The sequence below is a fragment of the Drosophila bipectinata genome, chromosome 2L, assembly GCF_030179905.1.
Source record: "Drosophila bipectinata strain 14024-0381.07 chromosome 2L, DbipHiC1v2, whole genome shotgun sequence".
In the NCBI taxonomy this organism is placed as follows: domain Eukaryota; kingdom Metazoa; phylum Arthropoda; class Insecta; order Diptera; family Drosophilidae; genus Drosophila; species Drosophila bipectinata.
In genome coordinates, this window is record NC_091736.1 from 19,106,898 (window position 1) to 19,121,829 (window position 14,932).

The following is a 14,932-nucleotide window of genomic DNA, read 5'->3' on the forward strand; positions in this document are numbered from 1 at the left end:
CACAAACAGGTAAAAGTGATTTGTCTCTCCCCGAATAATCCAATCGTGTTTTGGGGCATGTTGCGTGAATTGAACGCCCGGCTTCCGACAGCTTGTCATGCAAATGAGCTTGTCGATCCTTCGGGAGGGGGTACTAGCCCCCATATCACCCCACTGTGGGTTCACTTTCTTTTTGGGCCCAGTGGTTCTCCCACGTTGGCGCCGCAAATAAACAAATTAGTGGTAATGAGAGGGCGACTACAAAAAGTAAGTGCGACTTGGTCGAAGCGGTCGGAAAACCATTTCCATCTCACAGTTTTCACTTCAAGCGAAAATCTTCGACCTACTTGGCATTCTCGATTACTGGGGGACGACCAGGCCTGCTTTCGTTTTCATTAAGCAAAAAGTGAAACACAAATAGTGGATCTGGTGACAGATACACCTGGCCAGGTGTGTGCAGGTTGTTTAACCCAATTTCGATATCTGGCTTGTGGGCTTAGCCCGCTCCGGCTACGCAACTCCATTTTTTTCGCGCTTTTTGCGGGCCCGATTGCGGTCTAAACGCATTTTGCGGCTAGCTCAACAAAAGGCCAACAAAAACCAGACTTAACTGAACTAAAGCATTGCAATGCGGTATGGATTGCACTTGTCGGTAGGTAGCTGAAAAAATGAATGGAGTATTGCAATATAAATCAGAAATAATGGCAAGTATGATAGGAATTGCATACCCATTATGTCAAATCGAAAAAAACGCATTACTTGGATGATTTCTTATTATCTGAAATCTTATTATTCTCCTTCAGTTCTTCTTCTAAAAGTAAGCTTATCTTGGCCACCTAAATTCAAAAATCAGAACTCTTAAATTTCGATAACGGTCACAAATCGGGCGACTTGCCCAAGGACATTCGCGAACTTACCAACACTGAGAAGGCTATCAAAATGGCCGTCGATCGTAAGTCCATTGGTAGCAAAGAAGTGAAAAAGTTTTTCTGTTTTTCTTGGTATCCTCATCCTAGTCTATAGTGTTTAAACAATTGTAATAAAATTATACATACATATGTATGCATTCACAAAATTGAGAATAGAAATGTATCTACGAAACTGTCACATGTGTTATTTTCTTTGTTCAGTAACCTTTATCTTTAAATGTAATTATTAATTACAATTATTTAGAATGCATGTTCTTCCTCTTTTGATGTGTGTTTAAACTGCCATTTTATTCCGTTTGCTGCCATTATTGACTTTGTTTAAACATTTATTATCTCAGTAAAGCACATATCCCCAAACCATCATACCCCGAAAATAAATAGAAACGTTTTGTGGTCGCCACGCAGACACGCGACGTAAAATTGAATTTAAGGCCTGTCTGAATGCCACATTAAGCCTAAATAAATTGCTTTTCGCAGAAAAACTGACACAAAATTTATAAAACGCTTGCATTGGCTAACCTACGGCTCTGTTTATAATTTTGTGTAAACACAAATTGAAACTAAATATAAAATTTAACGAAAACCCTTTTTCGCATCCCATAGCCGTTGGCAAACAAGACCACCCAGTATAAAATAAATTGAAGCTTCATAAATCAAAGATTAAACGCTTAATTAATCTGGCTCGGTCCCAAAGCACGGAGTTTTATAAATGATGAGCAAAATAAATATACTAAATTGCTAAAAATAACAGAGGAAGTTACTGAAATTCGGTGGGGTGATGTCATTAAGCAAGAAAAACAAATTTAAAAGTTTATTTAAACAATAAGTAAAAAAAAATAACGAGAATAACGTCATCATCGTCATCATAATTATTTCTAATTTTCCCATATCAATGCGGTTTTTCCCACCATCTGTAGCTTATGTATCTCCGGCTGGAGGTCAAATGTATCTGAGTATCCGAGCGGCTCTCGGATGCATGATTAAGTTCTAAAGAAACAGTCTCCCAAGCCTGAGTTCCACGTGACACTAAACTTGACTCGCCGCAACTCATTTACAGTTATTTGCAAATTATTATTGTGTATCTATGTGTGGGGATGCCACCTCCATCTCGGATGCCATCTCCCAGTTGTATAAGCGAGTCAGGATCGACACGCCATTGGGATTGCGTAAATCGAAGGTTTGCAAATGAGAATGGCATGTGCAATCATCGGAAAGCGGCAAACAAAATATGAAAATATTGACAAGGAAAATAGTAGAGGGCTGAGTGAAGGTGACACTACACGACAATATCAGTTTAATGGGCATTGAATAATCAGAAATCATTCAATACTCTAAAGGTGGATGAACGACTCTGGCCTCTATGGGGTTTGTATTCTTCCAGCAAAGCACTTCCTTTCGCACACTTTTCTCATCAAACCGCTTAGCCATTCATAAATCAACTTGCCCCTTTTAGCTTGAAAAATTTTGCCACTCAATATGCAGTTTGGAGTTCTCAGAATTTCCCAACTGCCAGGTAGAAGCTGAAACCAAACAGAAACTGCCACAAACTCAAAAACAAAAAGCTACAAAAACTTGCAAGCATCGTAAATTATGTCAGAGCGTTAAACTACAATTAGAACCCCCACGATAGCGTCTGAGATACAGATACAGCGATGGAGGATTTTTAACGAGCTTCCAACTAATTGTTATTAGAGAGCCGTAAGCTTACGCAATAAACCCCGAAATTGTCAAGAGTGATTACCTGAATTCGGAATTGGGTTAATGCCAATGGTAGATGGAAAAGTCACGTTTCCGGTCGAGAACTGCAAAGAGACAAGAAGAGGCAGGAAATATTAATACGATTTGCTTGAAAATTGTTTGCTGAAATTGGGATAAATCTCTAATGCGACTGGGATTTATCATGGGAGAAATGGCGCATTGTGCGAAAAAGCGGAAGCAGCTCATTCGAGATACGAGATGAACTCTGAAAGCTTGTTAGTATGCTTTCCAATCTGTAGACAAGTTCAAGGTGGCGCACTCATTTTTTGTTCATTCCAGTTTCAATTAAAATGAACAATTTAAGAGTTCTCTGCGAATGGGAATAAAATTGAATCGTTTGCGCTCCGCTGGTCGCAGTCTGACCTACCGCAGGCATGGCCCCCTTCGGTTGGCAATCTTCTCTGGATATTAAATTTCCAACTCATTAAAATTTTGCACACTGTCTGTGATGTCTGGCTGCTGGAGTGAGTGACGGTTAAGGGTTGTCCGGGCCTGGCTGCTACTCCACTTTTTCCAGCCGGCCTGCCAGAGGGAGCCAGAAGCCTGTCATTCATAAATGAAGTGCATAAAAATGCCTTCAACTGATGTGAGAAACGTGCAGCCCAGCCTGACAACTTTTTTAAGGGCTTTCTTTCATCTCTTTAACATTTTTCCATTACTTTCCGCCGTTCATTCATGGCCCAGCTTAATCAAAACCTTTTGACTTATCAATTAGGAATTCTAGAGTGATTCACTGACCACTAATTGATAGCAATTGGGCAGGTTCCGGAAGGTCGACCCTCTGGGAGCGGAAGTAGGAATTATTTACCGAATACCGAGTCTTATCTTATCCGCTCTCCATCTGCGTCATATATATTGGAGGTGTATTATAATTTTAGAACGGAGTAGAATACAGAAACTTGCGTCAGCCCGGATCAGCCCACGCGGGGTAAATAATAAACAATGAATCGAATTTGGCAATAACAAAAAACAGCGAACCTAAACCCAAATTGCGGCAAATTGGCCGTCAAGTGAGAGACACACTCTCGTATTCGCTCGATTGTTGGAGCTCGAGCAACCAGAAACCTCATAATTGGAGAGGTTCCTACAAAAGGTCAGCCCAGCAATTGGCGAACCACTCGAACAATACCAAGACTGGGGGAGAAACGAAAACAAACTGTTGAAAAATAAAAACAAAACCCAATGACAAAGCAAAGCAATAAAAATTAGAAGTTTGTGGCAAGATTAAACGTTTTCTTCCATGCCCTTTTGAGAAAGGGAGTCACTCGGTTTCTCATAAAGTTTGTAATGAAAAGAAACATATTTTCTTGAAATTAAAACACAACTTTAAAAAGATAATGAAGGAATAACTTTTAGATTTGGAGCTTTATCATATTCGTTCTATTCCCTCAAGTTCGATGTGTGAACCCCATTAGAGTATTCCACAATGTCTGAGTTTTCCACCGGTTTCTTGGCTTTTCCGAGTGACGTTTCACTTGTTTTCCTTTATTTTTGGAACCACGACAACGACGACAAGCCCTTTTTGCTGTTGTGCGTTTTGACGCTTGTTTTTCTGGGGCGGGAAGCATTTAACTTGGCTAAAAGCAGCATTAGTCCGATGTATGGGGCGTGGTGCGCCCGAAGGGAAGGCAGTCAATTAATTTTTTAATGGCTTAGACAAAATGACTGACTTTGGGCTATTACACAAAAACCGAAACGACAAAAGAATGGCGGAAACGGGAAAGTTTTCTTTTCAGCTAGAAATTGTCAATTAGCAAAGTGCCTGCCAAGAATTGGCAATTTTTGAAACTCCTTCGAAGGAGCAGAGTATTACGAATGGAATCTAATTGTCCCGGGCTTGAATTTTTATGATGTTTAATCTGATTTTGAGTTTTACGATCTGGGCATTTTTTACGGTCGTTTGCCTAACGACCTGGGCGCCGATACTTCGCCGCTGGGCCCGGACTTTTTAAACTTTGGACCTGTTTGCGGTCTATTTTTATTTATTTAGGAGCCCCGGACCTGGACGCTCTGGCCAAAACCAAAGCAATTTGTTTTGATTGAATGAAATATCAAAAACGTGACCCGGCCGTGCACTTTGAGCAATCTAGCTGGCCGACGAGAAGCAAATGTATAATTCAGGCAATGAATACAGTACTTGCCTTCCAGATACGAAGCCGGACCGGGAGATACATTCGTCTAAATCCAAATGAAATGTATGCAAATGAGCGTGAACAAGCGCCTTGGCCCCAAGCACGTGCGAGTGATTGAGCTGATGGAGATAATGCCTCCTATCTGCGGGAGACTGATGTTCACTCTTCGTTAAGTACTCCACGATTAGTAATCGAAGAGCGTTGGTCCAGCTTCCACTCAATAACTCATTCACATGTTGCAGCCATCTCGAGGCACTCCATCTCCCCCCCAGTCGTGTTCAAGTGGCCAGTTAATCCTGGCAGCTTCCTGCGTCGGCCAAGAAGCTGCCGGTCTGGAGGAGCATGTGAACAAACACGCACTGGAGCTGGTTTGAATACTTCATCATATTCATGACTTTTACATGGATTGCACTTCCGTGAGAGGCTGCTGCTTAACAGCGAGGGTAGCTACAGTATTTGCTGCTTTATTCAGTCTCCTGGATACTATAGAAGTACTATTTCTAAGTCAACCATCTCTCCCCGTTCACAATCCTTCACATCCTCATGTTATATTCTTGAGGTCCACAATTCCGCGTGTTTATCGACGATAATCTACATCCTGCCATGCCAACATTCAACACCATCTCTTGGCCAAATTTATTCATCGCGGCGTTGATAACTTCATCGAACCTCCCACGCTGCCCTGAGATCCCTCACTTTCCCAGCGTTCTGTGGAATGCTTTTTGCAACGCCATAACTTTGCCACAAGCCCCCCACTCCAATCTGACTTAAGCCTGACCCATCTGTGTTGGCCACATTGTTTGGTTCTCTAGCGTGGTTTTGTGCTTCTCCTACACAGCGACAAAAGGATGCCCCCAAAAAGGACTTGTTTTCCATTCGGAATGGCTAATTGGGTAGGTTTTTTTGCGGTGTACATCCGCGGGTCCCCAGCTGCGGTCACACACTCGAAATCTTTGCGGCCGGAGGTCCGGGAGGGCGGCATTTCTGGAGGCGGTCGGAGGAGGCCACTTGGCCGCGACCATAGAAGTGACTTAACTCGTTTTGAGCCTCGCCATAAGCTCTGGCTCTTTCAGTGGAGTTGCCTGCATCTATTTCATTTCAAACTCCGCCAGACGGGCCCGACGATGACACTTGACTGAATATTTATGACCACAAATGGAGCGAAAACAAAATCGCCAAGTCACGGGCCGGGTTGTGGAAAAAAAGCGAACACACATGGCGATATGGCGATGGTTTTGAGATGCGGATGGGATGACCATGCCCTTATTGGGCGCAACTGTAACCGTTAGCCTAACTGACTTGGCCAGCGAATCAGTTAATTCTTAAGTTCTAGGATACAACCAGAATATAGATACTCTTTCCATAAACCTCCAGCGATCTGTATCTTTATCTGGTCTTTTGTGTGGGCACATGAATGCCTGTTCTTGTCTGCTCTCGCTGGCAGCCTCAAATATTTGCTCCTATTTATGTGGCTTTTGTTTTATCAGCTTGTTTATTCAATGATTATGGGTTTGCTGCCTTTTCCGTGAGCTGAGTCGGCAAAAGCGGCCGCTCGACTACCGTGTTTGGTTAGGTTTTCGGCTGTTGCTGGCTAGGGTCTAAGCCCATCGCCCTGTACATAGTATCACCGCCCTGGAGTACTCTCCGGCAAGCATGTAATGAACCATAAGCAATTATGATAATGTCGTTTGAGTTTGTGTTCCGCTTTCGTCGCTGTTTCCTCGCTTATCAGCCTCAAGCTCGGAGGAAGGGGTGGCTGGGCGGTTAACAGCCTCGAAAATGTTGACAGAAGAGTAAAAAAACAAGAAAACACGAAAATATCAAGTGATTCAAAGGGGAAAATATCCGCATAAAAGTTCAAGGGAGTTGGGCGAAAACTCGAAACAATTAGACATATTTCGAATAAGAAATATAGAAAATATTCCATAAACAAAGCAATAGATTGCAGGAACTGTCAGGGGAACGAGTTTCTACGACTGACTCACAGAAACTGCGCTTTCGTTTGTGTTTATCAAATTTTTGTTCATATTTCTTTAGAAATTTGTGTTCATCGAACGATTTCCCATGAATGTCACGTTCGCAATTGAAATACAACAATTTTTTTGTTGATATTTACGTTTATTTTTGAGGCTTCGAGGGGAGCACAGGTTGGAGCAATTTGCGGCAAGTTTTTGCCGAGCAGGAAAAGTTGTGGCCTCCGGGCAATTTATGCAAATCAAAATGGATCTGTCCGAGGCAGTGCCTCCATCGATGGTCTATCCAAGAAGCCCCCGGGCGGGGCTAAATTAAAACTCTCGCTTTGTAGCACTTTTCACCTCAAAGAGCCCCAAAGAGGTGTACAGATAGAGAAAGGTCTGCCTTTAGAGGGGGCTATGATTTGTTCGTTTTCTTGGGAATTTCTCTCTCTGCATTGATAGTTTGACACTCGACACCCGACTGGAATAAACGTTTATCTAAAGTTCAACAACTTATGCAAATAATGCTGCCAGACAGGATTGATTGAGCTTGTACTTGGGTGAGTGTGTGTGGGATGAGTGTGCTTCAATCAATGCCAGTGCCAATGCCTCGGCGCATATGAAAGCACTTTGTGTGCAGGAATTTCGTTCCTCTATCATGATTGCCAGGCGCAATTGTAGTTGCCTCTCGGAGATATCTTCAATCATAGCTTCATGTGCCTGGCACCCGTTTTCTTCCGATGAGTAATAATTTTCTTAACTTGCGGGGCCCTTCCCGAGGGGTACAGGTTAAGGTGATAAGTCATGGAGATTCTCGAAAACCATTGTCCAAATATTTGAGTTGGCGTGTTTGTAAGGTAAACCTGGAACAAGCAGCCGATTGTCAAGTCAAACATAACCGAAGTCTGTTCTTTAAAAAACACTTGGTGACCAGAACAGATAATGATCTGTATGGAAACTGTATGAGTTAGGTTTTTAAAAATGTATCCAGTAAACAGACACGATGTCCTCCCAACCGAAACCCAGCTTTATACACGTTTCCATTAAACCCATAAAGACCTCATTAAATATTGAAGAACACTTTTTTAAATACAGTCGAACAGGCAAATAATTAAACTATAAATAAACAACAGAAACAGATGTCAACAAGTGCACTTGTGGCCGTAATTTACGGAGAATTACTTGGCGAATAATAATAATGAAAACATCGAGGAAACCCCACTTTAGTAATTAGAATAAATAGGGGAAAATGCTGTGCTGCTAGGCAATTATTAAACGTTTAGTTTTAGAATGAAGGCACTAAAAATTATAGTTCTTAAAGATATTGCTCCAACTAATAGTTGTTATTACGGATAGAGAGTTGATTAGAGTTTTCCTTTTTAAAGGAGAGTTCTTTCCTGAATCAGAACAAGCTCAGAACTCATTGGCCTGAACTTGATCTGTTCCACTGCAATCGGCGACTCTTATGTCACAATTGAACATCATTAGCATTGCTGGGCAGACACTACTTGAACAAGTGGCAGCTTTTAAGCCGCTTACCCCTGACACGCTCTCGATTGCCTTCGATTCTGGCCGCTCGCGGTCTCGTGCCACAACAAGCGACCCAATTTCCTTTGGGGCACGTTTCTGGGTTGTGCAACCCAGTACCGCAGTCCAGATCCCCCTTCGCCTTGCCTTGGTTCTATTACAACTACTAATTGGATTAATAATGACAGACAAACAATGGGGTAGCTAGCAGCGCCATGTGCGAGAAATGCTGAATGGCCGAATGGTCGGCGGATTATGTAAGGCCGGCTCGGCTCATTGGGCTGCCTTTTATGGCTCTTGTAGGAGAAAGAGGTGTCAAAATCTAGTCTTTGTAAGTTGTTGGCCAGAAATTAGACAAGCCGAGACAAGACAAGCCATTTAGCTGCCCGGGCGATCGGCTTTCGAAGGGGTCTTTGGCCTTATAGGGGGATTGCGGCTTTCGGGGAATGCCGAGTGGGCGGTCGAGGTTTGTGGCTGGGAAATGGTGTTCTGAGTGACTGGGCAGAATATTTTACCTTATGATGGCTTCCCTAGCCTCTGTGGATTAGATTGCCTCCCTTTTTTGCCAAAAAAGGCAGCCGTCCTCTGAGATCCTGTGGCCCACAGCTGGCGGCAGCTCACTTTGTCGCAAATATAATGCATCCTGCAAGCACTTTCACTGGGACGGAAAGAAGGGCAATGCAGATGTTGGCGGGTCCTTCCTCATAATTAGCCGAAGCGCCTGAAAGGCGGCTAAAGTGGCAGCGGCTTTGTCACCCTAATGAGCAAAGACACAGCCAGGCCCTCGAGGGCCAACTCGGATGAAAGTACGAAGCTAACTCGCAGCAAAATGCCATTCCATTATGTGATACTATTATACAAACTACAAAATGCATATATACCCCAGCAGGGCCTCTTGGAGGGGCTGACCCAATTCGAGGGACAAAACCGCGCCCCAAAAACTAAAGCCAAATGAATGGCAGCCCACCCAGTATCTTGCCACCCAGCACGTGCTGCCAAATATATTATTTTGAAACGCCATGTGGGCTCGTCTCGCTGTCTCTCCGGCTGATTCAAGGGTGTTTTCTGGTTTGGTTTAAAAAATTTGGGTCAACGGTGCGTATGATAATTCTTGCATTTGTCTGTGGGAGCCGCAGGCATGGCAACAACAAACAACAAAGCCATTTGATTGAAATGTTGCACGAACAGGCGGCGCGAAGGGTAGTGTGGCTGGTAGGGTAGTAGGAATCGTGAATATAATTTGCCAAAATATGCCAAAAGAGCGAATGGTTTCTAGCTTAAACGTTAAACCCCGATTAGGCCATAAAATCCGTATAATTAGGACAGCTAATGCACAACAATGTTCAGTAATTTCTGGCTTCCGCCGGAAGTGTCCTCTCATAATTGCAAACTAATTCTGTGCTCCCCATTGTAAGGACATCGGATGGCGGGCAGGACGCGTATCCACATCGTGTGCAGCATGTTGACAACGCCAACGAAGCCTGACAGGATAACAAAGGCACAACAACAGCACCCGAGCTTCAACCACACAGTGACGTGCGACAAGCACGTGCGTCAAATTCATCATACGCCATGGTGACGCACCTGCCCCAGAGCCACCCTCTGAAACGGGGACAGGAGGGTGAGCCTGGGAGGGTCCACCTTCTGGCAATTATGGAGTTTTGCGTGCGTTTGTTTATGTAAATGTGGCAGAACAACAATAACAAGATAAAGATACTATATACTATATACTGGATACTAGATAAAACTGCAACTGCAAACTGTTCCCATTCCTATCTTGCAGATACTCTCGCCCGATTGGGACGCTTTCAATTTGTTCCTGCCACTGCGAGGAAGTGCAAAAGATTCCCAAACTTTGTCGAGATCCGAAAACACCCAGCAGACATTTTGGCACGTGTTGACACCCGCCCGGGTCACCTTGCTCGCCTTTGATCTATGCTAGCATCCCAGACTCTTGTTTTAACAACCTACCCGGGATTTTAAGCGATTTTTAATTAAAATTATAGCCCGGACAGCTGGCGCTCCAAACTAACTCCGGCCAGCCAGCGAAAACAAAAATGGATTATTAAAAAGGGGAAGGCAGAAAGGTTTCAAAAGAAGAAAACACCGTAAGATGATTTTTTACGAGCACAAGAACCCGCTCGATGACATCAAAATGATAAAGTCGAACAGTCGGACAAAGGCAGCGGAACGGGCTGAGAAACACTAAGGAACTGACTCAGCCAACTGCCTCAACAAATGGCGAAAAAAGCAAACATGTAAAATATACAGAACCCGATGATAAATCCGTATAAATAATGAAAAGAGGGGGGACTTATTCAAATGGCTAGAAGCAACCTGTCCGTGCCATTGATGAGCTAATAATTTGCGGCGAAAATAAATATGAGGGAACTGTAGACTCCAATCGACAGCAAGTTCTTTGTATGGCTGGTGGCTCAAAGGGATTGGCATTTTTGGAGGGGGGCGATAACTTATCTAAGGCAAACAGAAACCACCTCCATCAGTATTGGTATTACGATTCTATTCGGTTCTAACTGCTCTTGATGTTGGCTCCGTTTTTTACGCTGATAAAGCAATTTGTGGTTGGCGAGGCATGTTTGGTAATCGTTTTTGGGGTCAGTAGTTTGGTAATTGAAAATCACTCCGCCCATGAGCAGTCTACACCGAGCAAAATGGGTCAAATAATAATAACACAAGCTCGTGAAAGAAACGACCAGTCGAAAGCGCTGTTTATTGGAATTCCAGGGAATGACAAACTGCGAGATATGATAAAGCCAAATGATGGAGACACAACAATCAGACACAAAGATAGAACAGTTTGTCTAGGAATACAGGCCAACCATTGGAAGACGGGCCCAAACCGAAAGAAACTCTTAAGACTTGCAAAAAATCTACGAGGTAGAACTGATGAAGCTCAACTTATAGTAGTATTCTGGCTGAGTCATGAATAAGGTTGATGGCAATATAACTATCTACGAGATAGGATTGATGGAGTTCACGTTTGAGAAGTTGTGATTTATGAACAAGGTTGATAACCTTTTCAACTTTCTTTCGCCAACTTAAATGGCAGTTAAAGCCTCATATTATTTAAAACCATTAGTCGAACCTTTTTCAAAACCTTTGCATAATCATAACGCTTATTAATGATATTTACAATTATTTTATTTAGCTTTTTGCACCTTTTTCCCGTTTGAATAATCAATCTCATTGACAACCCGAACAGTTTCCGCCTCTGTGGTGTTGATAGCCCAATGATAACTTCAAAGAGCCATGTAAATGATATTTTCGGTTGTAAGCTGTGATAAATGATACATGGACTTTGGGGAGGGGAGGTGTTTTCCCAACAAGAGATGTTTACAAAAGTTATCTTCGAGTTGATGGGTGTGTGTTTTGGCCCGGGAAAGTTGTTGGATCCCATGGGATTATGCTGATGAGAAAGAGAGCCGAGACCGAGGCCCGGGTCAACCGAAAAGGTTAACGAAAAAAGTTTGGCCCAACAATCGAGAGCTATGTTATGTTTTGTTTGCCAAACTTTCCATGGCTATCGGTGTCTGATGTGGATCTGAATTGGCATTTAATAAACTGTCATTACTACTGGGGGGGCTCTTGAAAAGGGATACATCCAAAGAGTTTTGACAGCAGTCAGCATAGCATATGAATTTGCTTCGTAGACAGCCGGAATTATTTGCAATTTGTCAACGATAGGCGACGCTGAAACCAGCTGAAACCCGATGCCCCCATCCGACACTACTTCTTGTTTATTTATTCCCGTCTGGGTCCCGAACTTTGGGGACAGCTGAGACGGCCATAAAAGCGGAAGGAGCTCACAATCTCGGCCGAAAATCAATTTCAGCATCTTCTGTTTTAACACTTCAACGAGCAGCTAGAACAAAACCGAAGGAATCTAAAACTAATTTAAATAAAAACCAATCTGGCATAATTCGCTGCCTGTGTGCCTACGACGACAAACTTTCGAAGCCGTAGAACGAACGATTTTCATTTTTATGGTGACCTCCATTCATGTTTTCGCTTTCGCTGAACTTGGTTGGAAATTATAGGACAGGGAGTAGGAGGCGCTCCAGACCATCCAGACCAGCCATGTGGCTCTCGAGTATGAGGTCTGTCTCTGCATGCTGATGACTATCCGAAAATCCAGGGAGCGGATCCTTAAGCCCCAACACCCATCATCCGAGCGTGGAAACAAAGCACAACACACATAAAAATGTGTAGGCAAGAGATAAGCAAACATTTCCTTGCCTTTCCTTTATTTTCCTTTGGGCCTTCTGACAATGGAAAGCGAAAGTGTCAGTGCCTCTGCTTTTAGGCCTTGGCTGGGAAGTGTCCGCAGCACGATGCTTTCCTCGCACAATAGAATCGTCTATATATAGAGTCGCCAGTCGCTAGTTATGAGGTTAAATAAAAAAAACTTGCTTCGGACCATAAAAAATTACAATAAAGAGCAGTGGCAGCAGTAGAACAGACCGCAAATTGCAAATACGAATAAAAATGGCTGGAAGACCTCGAGGAATTTATATTCCCCGCAAATAGGAGTGCAGGGTATACTGCGGGTATTTAATAAATTGGGTCAGGAAATGGGTAATCCAAAATATATATGTTTAGTCCATAGGTTAACAATAGATAGCCTGGCAAATGTTTCCCGAAGCTAACATGTCTTTATATATTTCCTCATACAGTTCTAGTATACCTTCTTCTCACTGATCTGATGGTTTTCCTTCTGGCTTTCTCTGGCTCGTTCTGTCGGGAAATTAATTTGCGGCATTCCATGGTTTACGCATTTTCATTTACTTGAATGGAAATTAATTAGCCACGCAGGGCTCTCGAATGCGAGATGTGGTTCGCCAGCCAATAACCTCAGATGCTGCTGGCTTGGCCAAGAAATTAGATTCTCCTCGCTGCAAATGAATCTCAATATTGGACTCAGTTTTGTTTAATTAAGGAGGAGTTTGGTTATTTAATGGGCAGTCTTCAAGACAGACAATATATCTATACGAATTTATGATCTTTTTTCAGTGCATCGACCCTGGAGTTGAATTTGCATAAAGCTCTTATCAGCTCGTGACTAAAGCCCCGTACAGAATTGATAAACTGGTCGTTACTCCGCCGAACTCTATAAAGCCTTTCGCCAATTTGCAAAAACCGCACAATCCAACCCCTTTCCAGACTCCTCCCATTCACGCCCCCAAACATATGCCCCCGAAAATGTGAATGTGTGGCAGGCGTGGAGTCCCCTCGTTTTATGGGCTGATAAAAGGACTTGGCAGCAATCAAAAACCGCAAAACATGTTAACCGTTAATGCCCCCAGACACCTATAGAAGAGTGCTCAGTCCCTTTCCGGGTCCCGGGCCGGGTTCCTGGGTCCTGGCCATAAATGCGCCAAATATAAATTATATTTAAACAAAATAAAAAGGCAACACCCGAAAGGGACCATCCGGCTACAGGCCGTGTCCTTTTCCGATCTCAATAATTCAAAACAATTTCGTTTTATTGCCGAAAAGTTTTCAGGCGGCTTTTCATTGTTTGGCTCGCACCGAGGGCGTCCTGTGGGGGTGGAATCCTCCAAGCTCAGTTTAACCTCAACAAAGGCATATTGACCCTCGACCCTTGGCCCTCGGCACACGGTCAACCCTTTTTAGCTACAGCGAGGGTCGCGTGAAAGCCAACACATAAAATGCAAGTAGCGGAATTGAAGTGCACACCGAGAAATGGTTCAGGCTGCGGGGTATGAGAGTATCCCACAGTTGGGGAATAAAATCGAATGTGGGGAATCCCCCGCCACTTACCTCTGTTCGGTCCACTGCAGGTCTGATGAAGATGAACGGGTTCGTAATCCTTTTAGCGCCGGTCTAATGAGAAATTCCTCCACAATAACTGCACACACACACTCCACTTGGCCGGAAAGGATGCCCGTGCCCACACACCCGCACACTCGGCGATTTAATTATCCCAAAAAAGGAGAGTGTGCCACTGAATATCCTTTATAAAAAATGTCGCGGTCCAGATAAGGTGGCCTCCGGATCGGGAACTTTGTGAATTGTATTTTAATTTAATCAAATGTCGTACAGATTCAATTGACACACAGACACTTTAGCATTTAATTAGTAGAAATGCTGCTGGTGTTGCTCTTGTTGTGGTATTGCTGTTGCTGTGATAGCGTGATAAACGGCACCAAACACCCGCGAGATACAAGATACGACGAACTCGGATTTCGGATTTCGATACTCGGAGCAGCCGCAACGTCCGTAGAGCGTTGAATTCCAAAACAGAATGCCAGTCGGTCTGAAAGCATGAATCGCTTCTGCCTTGTTCCCAGCAAGCGGTTCACAGTCAGGCCTCGAGTGGCTGGACGGAGAAGCGAAGGGGGTTCCACTGTACGAAGACCGAACCCGAAGCCCAGCACTCGGCCCGTTCGACTGCTGAGAGCCGTGAGAGCTAATTTCTCTCGGTTGCTACCTACACTGAGAAAAAATGGGATACATTGTCATTGCAAAGATAGTAAGAAAAGTTTCAAAAATTATTTGTGTGATAATATGGTCTGGCTTTCATGCTTTAATAATAGAAAAACTTCTTTTAAAAATAATATTTGTTAAAAGTATCTGAGATACTCTTGCCAGAGAGTATCTGAGAGATACA

General features: G+C 43.5%; 1 protein-coding gene across 2 annotated transcripts in view; it reads right to left on the reverse strand.

Annotated features, from left to right (window-relative positions):
- Positions 1-14,576, reverse strand: part of MESR3 (misexpression suppressor of ras 3) — a 33,881-nt gene extending 19,305 nt beyond the window's left edge. The window contains exons 1-2 of one of the 2 annotated variants that reach the window (XM_017239040.3): positions 14,083-14,576; positions 2,650-2,710 (exon numbers count right to left, since the gene is read on the reverse strand). The gene's annotated coding sequence lies outside the window, so the exon portion shown is untranslated. The remainder of the gene's footprint in view (positions 1-2,649; positions 2,711-14,082) is intronic. The other variant, XM_017239041.3, reaches the window with a different exon arrangement.
- Between the last annotated feature and the right edge of the window lie 356 nt (positions 14,577-14,932).